Below are 16,694 nucleotides of genomic sequence, written 5' to 3' on the forward strand. Positions count from 1 at the left end.
ACTTTAATTTATAAAACAATCCCTTGACAAACAATTATTGGTTACAGATGTCATAACTCAAAATTTCCATTCAACAGTATCACTCTGGACTCTCCATTGAGACCAGCAGGTCAGCAACAAGATCCAGTAAACAGATTACAATAATTTTCTCATCATCATACATATATATATCTTCCACGACATACGTATGGGTGTCCTAAGCACCGCAAGCCTGTGCATTGTGCCTGATCAGAACCCTCCAGGATCCACCTTAGGTGTCCTGCCACTCTGGACTCTCTGTTGAGACTAGCAGGTCAGCAACAAGATCCAGTAACAGATTACAATAATTTTCTCATCATCATACATATATATATCTTCCATGACATACGCATGGGTATCCTAAGCACCGTGAGCCCGTGCAACATCGCCTGATCAGAACCCTCTAGGATCCGCCTTAGGTGTCCTGGCACTTCACTCAGGGGACCGCTTCATCGGCCCTCGCCCATCGTACTGGAAGCACACCATTTTTCACCATACCCATGCTGGTCAAGACTTGGGCACGTTTTTGCCACGTGTGCCGTCCTTTGAATACTCCCCCGCCAGCAGCTATTGCAACCGAACTTCCCTTAAAAAACACATATACCAAATGCTCCCTCCAGCATTCTGGCGTAAGACAGTCCTTTAAGAAAACAGGGTTTCTATGCAAGTTTTCAGTTTTGATTTTCTTTTGAATACAATGAGTATATCTTAATTCCGTATCCCAAGACTTCCAGATCACAGGTCTGGATTCCCAAGCAGAATTCCTCGAATTCCGAATTCTTGATCCTCAGATCAAAATCAAAGGTGTCAACTTAGTTTCAGATTCCGTGGGTGATTTGAGTGTAGACAAAATAGGGAAAAAAATTCTTTTATGCATCATTTTATGCATAAAAATTAATATTGGTGAAAGTAACACTTTTATGATTAAAAAATAATCAATATGCATCTTTCTATGCATAGAATTTAAATCTAATGAAAATCACTCTTTTATAATAATAATAATTAATTAATATGCATCTTTCTATGCATAGAATTTAAATCTAATGAAAATCACTCTTTTATAATTAAAAATAATAATCAATATGCATCTTTCTATGCATACAATTTAAATCTAATGAAAATCATTCTTTTATAATTAAAGTAATAATAATCAATATGCATCTTTCTATGCAGAGAATTTAAATCTAATGAAAATCACTCTTTTATTTAAAAATAATAATCAATATACATCTTTCTATGCATAGAATTTAATTTTAATGGAAATAACACTTTTATAATAAAAATATTTCTACTATGCATTTTTCTATGCCTAGAATGAAAATAACACTTTTAGAATACACAAACGATGGGGATTACTCTTTTTGAATAATAAAAGATAAAACATATTTCACAAAATTTAAGAAAATTTTACCATAATCTCCTTTGTATGGCTGACCATTTTTCAATTTTTCCTAACCTTAAATTACTTAAAAATTATCCCCAAATGGTTTAAAGCATTCTAAATTAATCAATTTTCACTTTTAAAAGAGAAACAATATGAAAAGTTTCATTCCAATAATTAGATTACTTATCTAGGATAAAGAAAGGCTGATTTTAAGAATGAGAGAGGGGAAAAGCCTTTCTAACAAGGCATAGCATCAATCTATCATTTTAAAGATAACAAAAATTAGAAAACCATTAAAAGAATAAAGAAAAAGTAGGATTTCTAACTTACATGAATTTCTGAGAGCTTTCCTTTGGCTTGATGGTTTGAGGGATCTACTCTTGTTTGCAACAAGAGTGGCCACCAATTCTTTAGAAGAGGGAATGGTCAAAAACTAATGAATTATTTTTAAATTCACAATTTTTGGCTCTAGGGAGGAGTAGAGTAACAGTGCATAACCAAGCAAACTGATTCTAGAATTTTCCAGATTAGTTTAGTCAATTTTTAACCATTTTTGGGTCAGTTTAGCTTACTTTTTAGAACTAGACTTGAATTAGGAGAGAGGAGAGATGAAATATCTCAATTTTTGGGAATTTGAAACTCCACCACACATGTGAAATAGGCACCTCCTTCATGAGGGGGAATCCCCACGCTGAGAGGTGTCAAAATTTCATTTTTTTAGTGTTTCCTTTGGTCCTTAGTCCACTCTTTATCTTATGTGAGTATTTACTCATTTTTGGGGGGATTTTCTTTATTTATTCTATTTATCTCCTCCACACATTTGGATGAATTTGATTGGCCCCTCAAAACCTTAATTTAAAATTTTCAAAAAATCTGGACCCCTAGGATAAGGCCTTTTTTATTTCTAATGCACCTTCTGAAAATCTTTTTGAACTTCTGTTTTGGGAAAATTTATTTTAATAAGAAGAGATATTTTTCCATCCAAAATATCTAAAATCTGAATAACCTCTCTCAAGAACATTTTCTCTCTTTAAGCCAAAATAGGTAGAAACAAGATCTTTTATATATCTGAAGAGGGATTTGATTACAGGGCAAGATACTGGACATCTTGAGAGGCTGGGGAGGAATCTTACATGGATTTTGATTTTCTCAAATTGTATTGCCATGAAAGGCAATCATAGTGGGAGCATTATCTTCCTTTTGTTTAGTCCATCCTCAAACAATAGTCATTCATCTAGCTCATTGGTCGGGCTCTATGTACAAGGCAGCATTTGGTCTTCATTTCTTGTCGCTTCTTTATGAGAATGGTGTTACCTTCCTTGGAGGCCAACAAGACCACTAAAACTTTTTCAAAGATCATTAAGTCTGTCAATGAGTGCCTTGCCAGAGAATAAGAAGCATACACCAGGCAAACCAACAAATCAAGCTAATATGCCAACTTTAAAGAAGGGGCTTGGGTATATCTTCAAATAATGAAGTAGAGATTGAAGTAAGTGGGCAAACATTGTCCCAAACTCTCCTTTCATAGTTTTGGAAACTTTCCTATCATTAAAAAGATAAATGATGTCTCTATGAAGGTTAAGCTTCCAGATAGTTGGACTAGCATAATGTTTTCCATGTTTCTTAGTTGACACCTTACATTGGTCCAACTTTACAGGATATTGTAAATGAGAAACAATTGGACGTGGTAGACAAAGTTGAATTAACATATTCTCCTCCACAAATGGAAGCATGGATCTGATTCAAGACAAAGACAATCCTACACGGAGTTCAAGGATCGAGGTACCCATGAAGCAGTCTTTCTTGACAAAGAGTTCTTTCAAAAGTACCCCCAACTTCTGGCGGACTACTTCTTGGAAGCAATGAACCTGTTGCTAAGTAGGAAGGAATGTCACATGCACCTTGCACCAGCAGAGTGCTATATGATACACTTAGTGCAATACTCATATAGTAGGATTACCTTTTTTAGGAATATTTATCGTATTCCGTGACCCCATTGTGAGTCCCAATCCGAGACATGTCAAGCATGAGCTACATAGGTCAGTCTCCACATAACCATGGAGAGTCTGCATGTGTGATTCATTTTACCCACTTGGAGAATTCATCAAATAAAGTCATATAAAAGCCTACGCTAGCATTGGGTGTCAGTACATAGATGCATCCAACATGTACAGAGTATGTAGAGGCTAGATACATGCTTATTGGCCAGGCGGGCCAAGCGAAGGCTAATCCATGGCCATCGCCTCAATAGGCATCTTGTTTGGGGACTGTTTATAGCCTTGGATAGTAGAAAGGACTAGCCAACAATATTAGGAACAACCATGCTCCAATCAGACAGCCTAAATAGGATTCAACACTAGGATTCTTTCTTATTGTCTTTACTATGCAAGGCAGCCAGCCCAATAGAAAAAGGCGGTCAACACCAATGAGCAAGAGGCGCCTAGATAATATGAATACTTAGGTTGTTGGAGAACAAAAAGCAAGCCAACCCCTGTTGGAACCAATGAGCAAGAGGCACCTAGATAATATGAATATTTAGGTCGTTGGAGAATAAAAAGCAAGCCAACCCCTGTTGGAACCAACTGACAAGCATAAAAAGGACTATAAAAGAAAAGCTAGGTATTTATTTAAGGCATCTTACAATTCATAAAGGGCTAGAGAATTCCAAGGGCCAAGATAGCCAAAGGGGACTCTAAAGCCAAGGTGAAGATGGAAGGTCAAGGGCCATAAGATTTATAGATTTGCATCATTATAAAAAAACAAATACACCATCCGTGGTGGGGGGCCTACAAAGGGTATTCAAGACCCAATACTATGTTTGACTCACTCTCTATCCCTCTCTCTATTTGTGCACATATCTCTCTATCTTGTGCATTATCTTCGTCACAAAAGATTGTTGAATTATGTCCATTGAAGTACCGATTCTATTCATCAAGCTTCCGCATGTTACAGTGGTATAAGAGCCTTCTTCTTGAAGTGAAGATTCAGTTAGAAAACCAGAATATTTTTTCACTTATGTGGTTGGTTTCTAAACTCCGGAGGACCACCCCTTTTGGTGTGTCTCCCATATCTCAAAGGACGGTTGGTTTTTAGTCTCTGGAAGTCTCTGAAAAGTCTTTCACAATTTGTGGTTGGTTTTTAAACTCCGGAGGATCACCCCTTTTGGTGTGTCTCCCATCTCTCAAAGGACGGTTGGTTTTTAGTCTCCTAAAGTCTCTGAAAAGTCTTTCACAATTTGAAGCTTATTTTGCTACATCAATTTGAAGCTTATTTTGCTGTTATTAGGAAAAATGATAGTGATAGAGTGATCTTGGCTAGTTGGTATTTAAAGGGCGAGGCCATCCCCTGGTGGACTCAATCGGCTAATGCCCACACCAGATTTGGTGTGGCAACTTATGTCTAGGACGAATTCATGTTAGATCTTAAGTGACAGTTTCTATCACCCCATTACCTTGAGCGACTCGAAGACGAGTTTAAGGGAGCATGTCAAAAACACGTAACTAGTCCTATAGTATGCCAATAAAATTTCAAACTTATGTTTGCAATTGGACATCCGTGATGATAAGGATAAGAAAGGGGAGTTACTCTATGGCCTTGACATGCAAATCTGTTAAGCGCACACTAATGTGTCGTGGGAAGTTACCTATCCACCACCGAGCTCGAGTTATGCTCAAGAGCTCCACAGTAGCCGCTCGTCGCTCCACAGTAGCCGCTCGTCGCTCGCTATCCTTTCACACTCGTTGTTGTCATACCAAGGTGGTTGTTAGTCCAACAGGTGGTGCAACCTCTCTTGTGAAGATCGTGTGGGATCTCCACGGAAGAGGAACGTGGTGTTAGCCTAATCACTTTAGCAAGAGGGAGAGAAGAAGTAAGAGGGAAGTGATTACCTGCCTAGGCCGCCTATGAGGCTAGCCGCCTGTTGGGCTGACCCTCATGGCTAGTTGGCAAGCCCATAAGGACTAACTGACAAGCTGCCCAGGTCCCCAAGGCATGACGGACCAAAGCCTATCCTCTTCTTAGGTTGTTGGGCCAATGGCCATGGGCCTCTAGGACCCTTTAGGTGGCCTAAGGCCTACCCCGTTTCTTAGGAAAGGGTATCAAACCCTATTCTAGGGTGGCCCTCAGGGGGGTTTCCCCCTTGTGCAACTACATGCTTCCTACTCAACAGACACCTCATATCTGGTTACAAGCCGAACACCCGAAACACCTAACATCATTCCAAAAGGTGACTCACAGTATGGACTAGCACTACTTCATGTGCGGGACTTGCACACTTGACTTAGACCACGTACAAGACTTTTACACCTTTGATGCTCAGAGTGGAACCTTGGCTGACTCGTTTTGATTGGGGCTTACAAGGGACTAGTTTCCACTCCAAATCCTGCACCTGGGTGCTGTACAGATATGTCCACGTGGCATCCAAGTGCGGGATGCAAGGAGGAAGCGAGCGAAAACACAGAATGGAAAGAGGGATAAGGCAACGCACTCAGGTGGAGGAAGAGGAGGAAGGGCAAGGAGGGGACAGCTCACAGCCTGGCGAGCTACACAGAAGGATGCAAGGATAACAAACAGCACAAGGAGGAGAAAGTAAAGCGGCTTAGGTGAGGGATGGATGAGGCAGATAAAGAGGAGCAAAGGTGGGGGCTGAGGCGAGGGAGGGATAACAACGTGAAGGAGGGGAAAAGCGGGAGGGGGAGGTGGGAGGGGGAGGCGAAAGAGAAAGGTGATGAGGGAGGGGAGGTAGAGGAGAGGCAAAAGCGAGGGGGTCACTAGCGTGAGATGAGGGAGGGGGAGCATTGGGGTGGGAGGCAATGGGGGGCGAAGGAGGGGGGCTGCACACAGAAACATGGGGTGCAAGAGCAAAGGTGGGGGGCTTTGCACAAGAACAGGGAGTAAAGAGCGATGGCAAAATAGATGCAATCACGTGCAGGGGAAGCTCCAGCATCCTCTCTTCTCTCTTTCTCTCTCTCTCTCTCTCTCTCTCTCTCTCTCTCTCTCTCTCTCTCTCTTTCTCTCACATGTGCTAGGGTTTTTAGAGATGAGAAACCCTAAAGCTTAAAATCACACAACCTACTTTGCTAGGATTTAGAAATGATTTACTACAAGAATCCCAAGGGCTACAAGAAAGCAACGATGGGGAGCCTTTGACTGCTAGAGAACAATCCAGCAAGCAAGGGGCTACATATGAGCCTAGAAGAAGTGGAGATACATTGTGAGACAAAGAGGGAGGAGTGAAGTAAGGGGGTGCACTTCTCCCTGCTTTCTTTGCTTGTCTCTGTGGTACAACTAAGTTGAACTACCACTTCCTCTCTTTCTTTGCTCTCTTTTTCTCTTTTGCCTTTGCAATTTCATCCTTCTTCTTTGTTTTCATGCTCTCAATGTTAATTCGGATGTAAGAATTAGGCTATTGGTGTAATCCACATGAGCCTAAAGAAGTGGAGATGCATTGTGAGACAAAGAGGGAGGAGTGAAGTAAGGGATTGCATTTCTCCCTGCTTTCTTTGCTTGTCTCTATGGTAGAGCTCGGTTTGAACCACCACTTCCTCTCTTTCTTTGCTCTCTTTTTCTCTTTTGCCTTTGCAATTTCATCCTTCTTCTTTGTTTTCATTCTCTCATTATTGATTCGGACGTAAGAATTAGGCTATTGGTGTAATCCACAAACCCCTCACCTGAAGTCGAGAACTATGACCTTTGTTGTACACACCCGTAAGAGATCTAGCACTCTACCACGCTTAGTTATATCTCTCATAATAGCCTCTTTATTAGGGTCCCCATATATTGGAGGCTGGTCCATCCCCATTGTAATTAATACTTCTATGGTTGCACCTTCAAGTTCAAGGCTAAGTGTGAAGGCTAAGTGGGGTATATCTTTAATGTGCCATTGAGCTTGGTCGCTCTATTCCTCTACTTGATTGTCTTGAGGCTACAGGATATTCAAAAAAATTCAAGCATTCCCTCAAAGTGAATTACATTTCCATTGAGTGGCCATATCCCAATTACTCTAAATATAGCTTGGATATTCTCCTCTCTATGCTCTCTATGCATGATATCTTGAATGTCCTTGTTGATATAATAATCCCTGCTAGCTCTGACTTGCTTGCTTGGATATTTTTTGTTCTATGTTGCCATGTTACCCTGTCGTGTCTTCAATGACTTAAAGATGAACACATCCAATGGTTCCAATTTGTGAGATGTGTGACCTAAAAATGTGAGTATATCAATGCCCCATTCATAGGCATTCTCCACCACACTCAAGGACACATGACTACCAAACCATCTAGCATAAGTAAGTAGCTATTACCAAAGCCCACACCCTTTTTGATAGTGTTGCAAAAATGGTCTAACCATGCATTGAATAGATCTCTGATCATCATTGCTTTGTTTTGCATAGCCATTACAACACTCTTTTTCACATTCACCCACATAATTTGCCCTCCAACTCTTTTCCCCTTGAAAATCTAGTACTCGGAAGGAATAGCTTGACATTTAGCATTCACACCAACATAAACCACTCTCTAGAATTTATGGTTGGCCCATAAACAACCCTGGACCCTTTTCTTGCAAGAACCTTCATTCCCTTGTCTCTTAATCCTTGGAACATTATTTTGTGTGTGTTTTAAATGTTGGTGGGAATCCCAAGTTTTCGTGTAAAGACCACACAATGTGGGGCCAAAAATTTAACAGCCCTAGATTTCTCCAAGCCCTCATGCACATGAAAGACCAATTATGGGTAACGCTTGTGAAACCTATCCCACCAACTTTTCCATGGAATCCCTTGGGTGAACAATATGTGGTGCAAATGTTGACCACATTGGTTAACATGACCTCTTGATGTTTGGTGGCACCTTTTTTGTAATCCTTTGTAACCACACTAATGCTTCATATTTTTATGATTCTCGGGTCTAGCCAAGCCTACGACTTGCATATTGTCGGCTAGTATTGCTGACTATGATGGTTTTTGTATATGTAGAGAGTCTAGGTTAACTAGATTCTTGCTCTTATGGTTGATAGATCGCATGCTTTCCTTTTCTGCTTGGTGCATGTTATGGATTACGTGTGTTTGCTTGATGGGTTGCTTATTGGTGTATGCTCTCTCTCTCTCTCTCTCTCTCTCTCTCTCTCTCTCTCTCTCTCTCTCTCTCTCTCTCTCTCTCCATTTTACAAGCACACATGACATTGAGGTTTAAGTGAGCACTTCTGTAGCTCCTTGATCCCTACCCACTTTACCAAGGCACCATTGTATTGACAACCTTGGTGTGCAAGGTGAGGTTCCTAGCTTCCCCATAAGAGGGGGTTATCATCAAAGCCCCGTAATCGACCATGAATTCTTCCCTTCCCTCCCATTGTACAAGACACTAGATTATTCCCGTTTTCGTGAACATATTTGGCACCACCCCCTAGGGATGTTGCCCTAGCTTAGGGTTCCCTTTCATTCACTTTGCTTAGGGGAGTCTTATGTAACTCCACAAATTGTTTAATTTGGTTATTTATGTTGTTTTTGTTGATTCTTGGAGCATATCTTCTCTATATCTCTATATTATCTTCTACTATATCTTTACAGGGCTAATTCTTCTATGTACATGCAGTCACCGCCAACTTCATTGCAGGAGGCGGACCGTTCACTGCGCCAAACTTTATTGCCGGAGGCGGAGGAGGCAGATGCAAAGGAGCGAGGCGGCGGCCGCCAATTGAAGGAGGCAGCCAGAGACGTTTTGTAATCGTATTTCTTTGTCTATCTCGCTCAACCTCGCGTCCACCTCTCGCTCTTCTCTTGCTCCTTCTTCGTCTACAGAGGTAAGTCTCTCTCAACCTGCAATAAAACATGCATCTCATTAATCATCAAAACATGCTATTTAGTCAATTTAATCATCAAAACATGCAGCAAATTTAGTCAATTTAATCATCAAAACATGCAGCAGATTAGCAGATTAGTAGACGAGAGAGAGAGAGAGAGAGAGAGAGAGAGAGAGAGAGAGAGAGAGAGAGAGAGAGAGAGAGAGAGAGAGAGAGAGAGAGAGCAGCATGCACCTCCCCTTAGTCCGCCTTTCTCGCTCTGTCTTCATTTGCCGGGGCTCTCTCTCAACCTGTAAAACATGCATGGTTAATTAAACATGCATCTAATTAAACAGCACTGAGAGAGAGAGAGAGAGAGAGAGAGAGAGAGATCTATGGTTTTTCTTCTTAGGTGCTCCCCCCGAGTTTTGCACCGTCTGCTCCCCCCGAGTTCGGCTCCGTCTGCTCCCGCAAGTTGTGCACGCGTCTGAGGAAGCCCGGCTGTTTCTACGCATGTGTGGGTGGTGCACATGCAGTCCCGGGTGCGCATGCAGATATATATATCATATATATCCTTTATATATTATATATAATATATATAATATATATATAAAGGATATATATATCATTTTTGTGTAATAATGATATATATCATTTGTGTGTGTGTTTTAAAATTGATTTTTTTAAATTTTGAGAGAGAGTGTATGTGTGTGTGTGAGAGAGAGAGTGTGTGTGTATTGAATAGTTTTTTTAATTTTAAAAGTTAGTGAAATGACACTGAATTTGGCAAAGTCACCCCGTATCATAATGGCAACGCTTTTACAGGCATAGCAGAAGGCCTACATTGGTACTCTTACGGCAGCAAACCATAGCACAGAGCAACACAAGAGGGCGAATTTGTGGGCTATTGGTACTGGCAAGCTAGCAACACCTCTGTAAGCTTCCTAGGAAGTGCATGCAACGTCCATTCGAGATTAGATGAGTAAAAATGACTCTACTTCGCATCATCTATGATGGTTGTGTGAACGGAGCAGCTATGCTAGCCAACAAGCAAGCAAGAAGAAGATGTAGATATGGGTCGGAGCCTCCTTGAGAATCACATAAAGAAGCCGATCATCATTAACTTCTAATATTATAAATTTTTTTTTTTTTTTAAAGAGTTTCATCGCCTTGTTGTAGCAAAAAGCAAAGCTGAACTGAACAAGAGAGGCGCTAATAAGAAAGGTCTCCGGAGAGATTTATGTGGTTTCACTAAAGGGGATGATAATTACTACTCCATGAATGAAGATCTTCTTCAGCAGAAAAACTTAAACTTTGGAGATCAGGGAAAGCCTATTGACATTCTTATGAAAGACCTCCAGGTTTTGCAGCATCCTTCAACGAGGAGATCACGCAGCTTCTGACTTTCATGAAAGAGAACGAGTAGGATTGCTTACAACAAGCACTGAAACACACCAGGCTATTGTGTAAAATTATATACTCAAAAAACTTCTGCCTGGATCAGACGACGTGGAGTTTGAGACTGAGTTGAGTGCATCATTTGCAGGCGTGGCAACTCTATCGAGATAACCTTCTTGGATGGATCATGGTGCAGAAGACATGAAGCACCACAACCAAATAGTCTGGTTACAAGCTCGGCTTCCTCTTTTCTTCTTCGCTTTTTCACCTAAGCAAAATAGACTCGCCTTCTTCACCTCAGTAATAGAAGCCTACCCCCCACCACCAACACTCTCTGCAATCATGTTTGCAAACAAGTTATTGTGGTGTGGTGAGGTCAGCAGCGCTATAAATTAAAAAGTCATCACAGAGCTGCTGTTCTGCAGGGCATAAGCAGTATGCACAACAGACTTAAGCAAAGTTAAACACAAGCATCATCGAGCTCTGCCAAAAGCTCTCCTGAAAATTTGGATCAAATCGACACAAGTGATTTGCTTGTGCATGCCATCTTGTGCACCTTCAGCACTCAGTTCATCACCCACAATCCTCATGGTTGAGGATTGTTCATGCTTGAGGTGTTCACACGCCTTGCATTTTGTGGAGGTTTCGCACATGTGCTTCACATTCTAAAGTTTTTAGCATTTGACTTGAGCACTTTGGGTGTGTTCACATGCTTTGAGTGTATTGGACGGTGTTCACACATAGCCACCATGATTTACTAGTACTATCCTTCATTGGATGATTTACTACTACTATCCTTCATTGGATGATCGACATGTTACATGCCATCGTCATCATCAATATCACTTTGTTTCCATTTCAAATCCCAATTGTAGGAGATTTTCTCATGCTTTGTCATCATGGCTCTAGGCTCGTTATCTCGCTGGTTGCCATTTTGTGTCTTGGATCACATTTCTTTTGCCGAGTTCACACATACCTTTGGCACTTCAAGGCTTAGACCTCTAGATCCTCATTCGCTGGCTTCGTGTTATGACGAGCTGGTGCCATGGTTGGATGTTCGAGCTTGAGGGTTTGATGCCTAGCCATTTTAGGCAGTTATTTGATGAGAGGGATATGTGCTTGATGGTCCAGATGGTGTGTAAATGGTAACTTTGTTGATTCATTACTTGGCTACCTCGACATGGATAGTTTAGCATTGTTTGCGTGGGATGATTCTTATTTTGGATACTTGCATGAGTGTCCTACACTCTTGAGTCATCATCATCATTATATTGTTGAGGATGTAGACTACTCCGATCATAGATTCATATGATTGTGATAATGCATTGCACACACATACACATGATCTTGTATTGCGCACACATACTCCTGATGATATTGATACACGTGCACATGATGATATTGATACACATGCACATGATGATGACATTGACACATGCACATGGTGCACATGATGATGATCTACATGGTATTGCTGTGTGTGAGCTAGATCATGTGGACATGATCTTGAGGGCAAGTATAGCATCAAGTAGTACATGAGTACACATATGTCTATCTACCTTCCTAGGGATTATGGGGATGCATTAGACATTTATGAGGGTCTATTAGAGGATCATGAGCATTTGACTAGTGATGCATCCATTATTACACACGAGGTTAGTGATACTTCACATGTGGGATCATGGGATACCTATGAGGAGCATAGACCTTAGTTTCTTGCGTTAGATATGTTAGACTATTCTTATAGGGCTTATGCATGTGGGTTCATTCTTGATTTGACCACTACTCCTAGATCTCATAGCTTTCCTAGAAGTGTTCGTGTGGATAGAGTTCATGTATTTGAGCAATCATGCATAGTGCATGAGAGTAGTGATGACTTTATTGAGATGAGACCTCATAAGAGAGGCATGACTATGCACATTGATCAGATCTTCAATGGATCATATGATTTGGATTAACATAAAGGTTGTGTGAGGATGAGCTTGTTGGTCTTCCCTTTGACCTAGGAGTCATTGTAAGATTGTATGATTGGACATCGCTTTATCATTACCATCATAGTAGATATTTTGGCCATCGATTTGATGGCATCTCTAGTGGCTATTTCACCTTGGATGAGTAGGGATACTATGTTTCGATCTAGGTGGTCACACATTTGTTCCATAAATGGGTGATATGTTCTACATTATCCATTCAACCCTAGAGGATTTATGAATAGCCTCATCATCGACATTGACTTTCTACATTTACCATTTGACCCAGGTGGCTGGAGAGCCATGCTCTTGGAGTTTGCATGGCTCGGATTCCCATTGGATTTAGGTGGTTACATGATTAGCCTCATCTTAGATAGCATACCACCTTCCTTTCCATTTGATCTTGGGGGTCATGCGATTTCAGTGTCAACAAATCGTGTGACTCATGTTTTAGCATCCATTTTCTTCGTGTGCGACACCTAGTTATGGTCAACTTTTAGATTTTTTTATATAACCTATTGTATATTCTTTGTTTATGCATGACCACCCTTTGATTTTGAGGACGAAATCAGTGTAGGAGAGGGGATGGTTTGTAATGAAGTAGTAGCTTTACTAGTTAGGTCTACGTACTATGGTTTTGTAATGAAGTTGGTGCACATACTGTTAGAATTTATGCGTCTCTTTATGTGGGAACTTGCCTTTTTATTGGCAATTATATGTTTTTCCCAACTCATTTACAGTCATGGGATGATTTATGGGTCGTGGGTATTTTGTCATGTGAGTAGGCAATCCTGCCCATTGCCTATATAAAGCCCCCTTTCCCTCACTTGTAATTATCCATTCATAGGCGCATTGCTTAACACCTATCTGATGGTTGGTATTGCCATTGTAAAGCCTTATGCTACATAATCTATGATGTTCATTGTCTGATGTCTCTCTTTCTCTCTACTTTTGTCCCTCTCTCCTATGTGTTGCCTTTCTAGTGCTATTTTATCATGGTATCAGTCATCTAAGTACCTAGCTGCCCACAACTGGGTTTTTCTACCTTGTGGAGTTGTGTGTCAGGTGGCTGCATTTCTTCTCTATTGGATCATCACTTTTTGTAGTGGCACCCATTCTTCATCAGCGGTCGGTTTCATCTTTTGGTGCTCCTGCCCTGCGGTTTCGTCTCGTAGCATCATGGTGCAACCTGAAAGGGGCTACATTTTTTGCTTTCTTGAGCCAATTTACAGCATTTGTTGATAAGATTAGTGGGCTATTTTTACAGCTTGGATAGCCGTTCATCTTCTTCCTTGGCTTCCCTCCTCTCTCAGTGGTGGGTGATTCTAACAGGATTTTTTGTGGACTATTTTGATGCTATCCAGGAGCTCTTTACCTCACATTTTTTAGGGGGATAATGATTGGTCCTTGTGGTTCATATTGCTATAGAAGTGCTAGAGATTGGTGGTGGAATGTTGGGATCATCGGTGGCACAAAGGCTTACTTGCAGAGGATTGCTATTGTTGTGGATATGGGTCCCCCTTGTACAAATAAAGAGGTATTAGTCCTTGTTTCTCAGGAAAGATAAGGTTCACTCCTAGTGGATGTGATCAAGCACTTGCTACAGTGCAAAAGAAAGAACGACATCATTGCTACTCTTGTGGAAAGAAGGGTCACTTGGACAAGGTTTGCAAGACCAAAGGTAAAGCCAATGCTACTACTCTTGTGGAAAGAAGGGTCACTTGGACAAGGTTTGCAAGATCAAAGGTAAAGCCAATGCCAAGGTCACGTTTTCAAAGAAGGGATCATATACAAGATGATGACTCTGATAGTCCCAATGATCGTCCAATGCCCCTAAGAGTGCAAATAGCCAGGGAGGACTTGGATGGTTAGCTTCTATAGTTATACAGATAGTTTCCCCCCGTGTGCTTCTAGCCCAGAGGAGGCTTGTGTGGGTGGGAGAGGGAGTTATCACTAGCCCCGAATTCTGGTGCATGGGACCAGTGTGTCAGAGTTCCAAGCAAGTAAAATATCTGTCAAGACAAGTTCATGTTGGATTTATGGGGACTGGATGTGTTCCAAGTCTATTGCTTGGTGTAGCAGAGATTATGGACTGGATGAGTTACAAGTTCATTGTTCGAGGTCTTTTGAGACATGATATGTTCATCGTGTGTACTGTTGGGGGATGATGGGAGTGATGTTTTCTATAGACTCATAAATCTATGCTTGAAGCCAAGCGGATTACTTTGTTGTTCATGGTGGCATTTTATCTTTTAAGAGACAGGTTGGCAGGTACATTTCCAAGGTGTATCTAGTAATCTGGATGCTAGAGGCTCCATGGTGGCATCTTCATCAACTCTTCTTCTTTCAACCTTTGCACACTATGAGCTACAAAGGGGGTGTTAGAATTTGTGCATCTATTTGTGTGGGAAATGGCCTTTTTAGAGGTGCTTATTCCAAGGTGTATCCAATAATCCGAATGTTAGAGTCTCCATGGTTGCATCTTCATCAGCTTTTCTTCTTCCAACATTTGCAGAATATGAGCTGCAAGGGGGGTGATCGAATTTGTGCATCTCTTTTGGTGGAAATTGGGCTTTTCGTTAGCGCTTATATGTTTTTTCCCAATTGATTTACAGTCATGGGCTGATTTATGGGTCGTGGGTATTTTGTCATGTAAGTAGGTAATCCTACCCATTGCTTATAAATCCCCCTTTCCCTCACTTGTAATTATCCATTCATAAGCACATTGCTTAAGACCTATCTAATGGTTGGTATTACCATTGTAAAGCCTCATGCTACATAATCTATGATGTTTATTTTCTGATGTCTCTCTTTCTCTCTCCCTCTCTCTTCTCTGTTGCTTCCGCTAGTGCTATTCTATCATATACACATGGGCATGGGCTTAGGCACATGGACCAAGGGCATCTTTATGCATGTGGGATTTGGGCACACGTGGCCTTGGGACTAAAAGGCACATGGCCTATGTACTTTGTACCTTTGGATGACCTTTTTCTATCTTTTGACCTTTTGGTCTGTTGGGCATCATGGATTTGTATGTGATTATCATCTTAAATACATGCACGATTTCACAGTGATTTTCCATATCTTGGTTGCATGTTTTGCACAAGTGACTGCTCCATTTCACTCTCTCTCTCTCTCTCTCTCTCTCTCTCTCTCTCTCTCTCTCTCTCTCTCTCTCTCTCTCTCTCTCTCTCTCTCTCTCTCTCTCTCTCTCTCTCTCTCTCATACTCGCTCCCTCTCTATCTATCTAACCTACTCTCTTTACCTTTTTGGTGGGTTACTAGCGGTTAGTGTATATATTACAAGATTGCTTGGATTTAATATGTGATTTGACATCAGAATGAAATGACCTTAAGGAAAACTTATCATAGTATAGGATTAATTAAACTTTATGTTAGACTAATCTCACTTAAAAATTTTGATTAGACTTTCCACAAGGACTCCAATCAAAACCAATAATTCAAACAATTTTAAACTTGTTGGTGATACAAACACGAGACACGAGAGGATTGACATTCTGCCATGTAAATGCAAGAGGCATTACAATTTAATATAAGATCAATCGCCATTGACTTGCTTTGTGTTACTTGACTATCTTGAGTTATTATCTCTTTTTTTCATCTTTTATTTATACATATTGGCTTGCTTGATTCTTCAATTATAAGACTAGCGGCAATGATTCTTTCATCTTTTATTGATACATATTGGCTTGCTTAATTCTTCAATTATGAGACTAGCAGTAATGATGGTGTAAAATAGTATCAAATAAAATGAGTTACAACATGTGGATGTTTAAAGAAGAGGAAGAGCTTAAGTAGTTAACCGTGATTCAAGCGAACCTAATAGGAAACAATAGCTATGGTAAAAAAATTTAGTGATCCAAGAAGGCTCAGGAATGGAAGTGAACACAAGGCAACCAAATTTCTCGTGTTCACAACACTTGTTCAACAACCAATTCAAGAAAGAAATAAGAAATATCTTTTCTCTTTCTTTCTTTCATTAACTTAAAAATGTTTTTTATAGCATTAATTTTACCATTATAGAGGAAAAAATTACAATCAAGCACACTATCCTAGTACTAGTCACACTCTAATAGTAAAGCAAGAACAAGACCAAAAAAACTCGAATAGAGTAGGTAGTAACACATGATA

This window comes from Cibotium barometz, chromosome 25 (assembly GCF_041138505.1).
Source record: "Cibotium barometz isolate CiBa-2024 chromosome 25, ASM4113850v1, whole genome shotgun sequence".
Classification (NCBI taxonomy): Eukaryota; Viridiplantae; Streptophyta; class Polypodiopsida; order Cyatheales; family Cibotiaceae; genus Cibotium; species Cibotium barometz.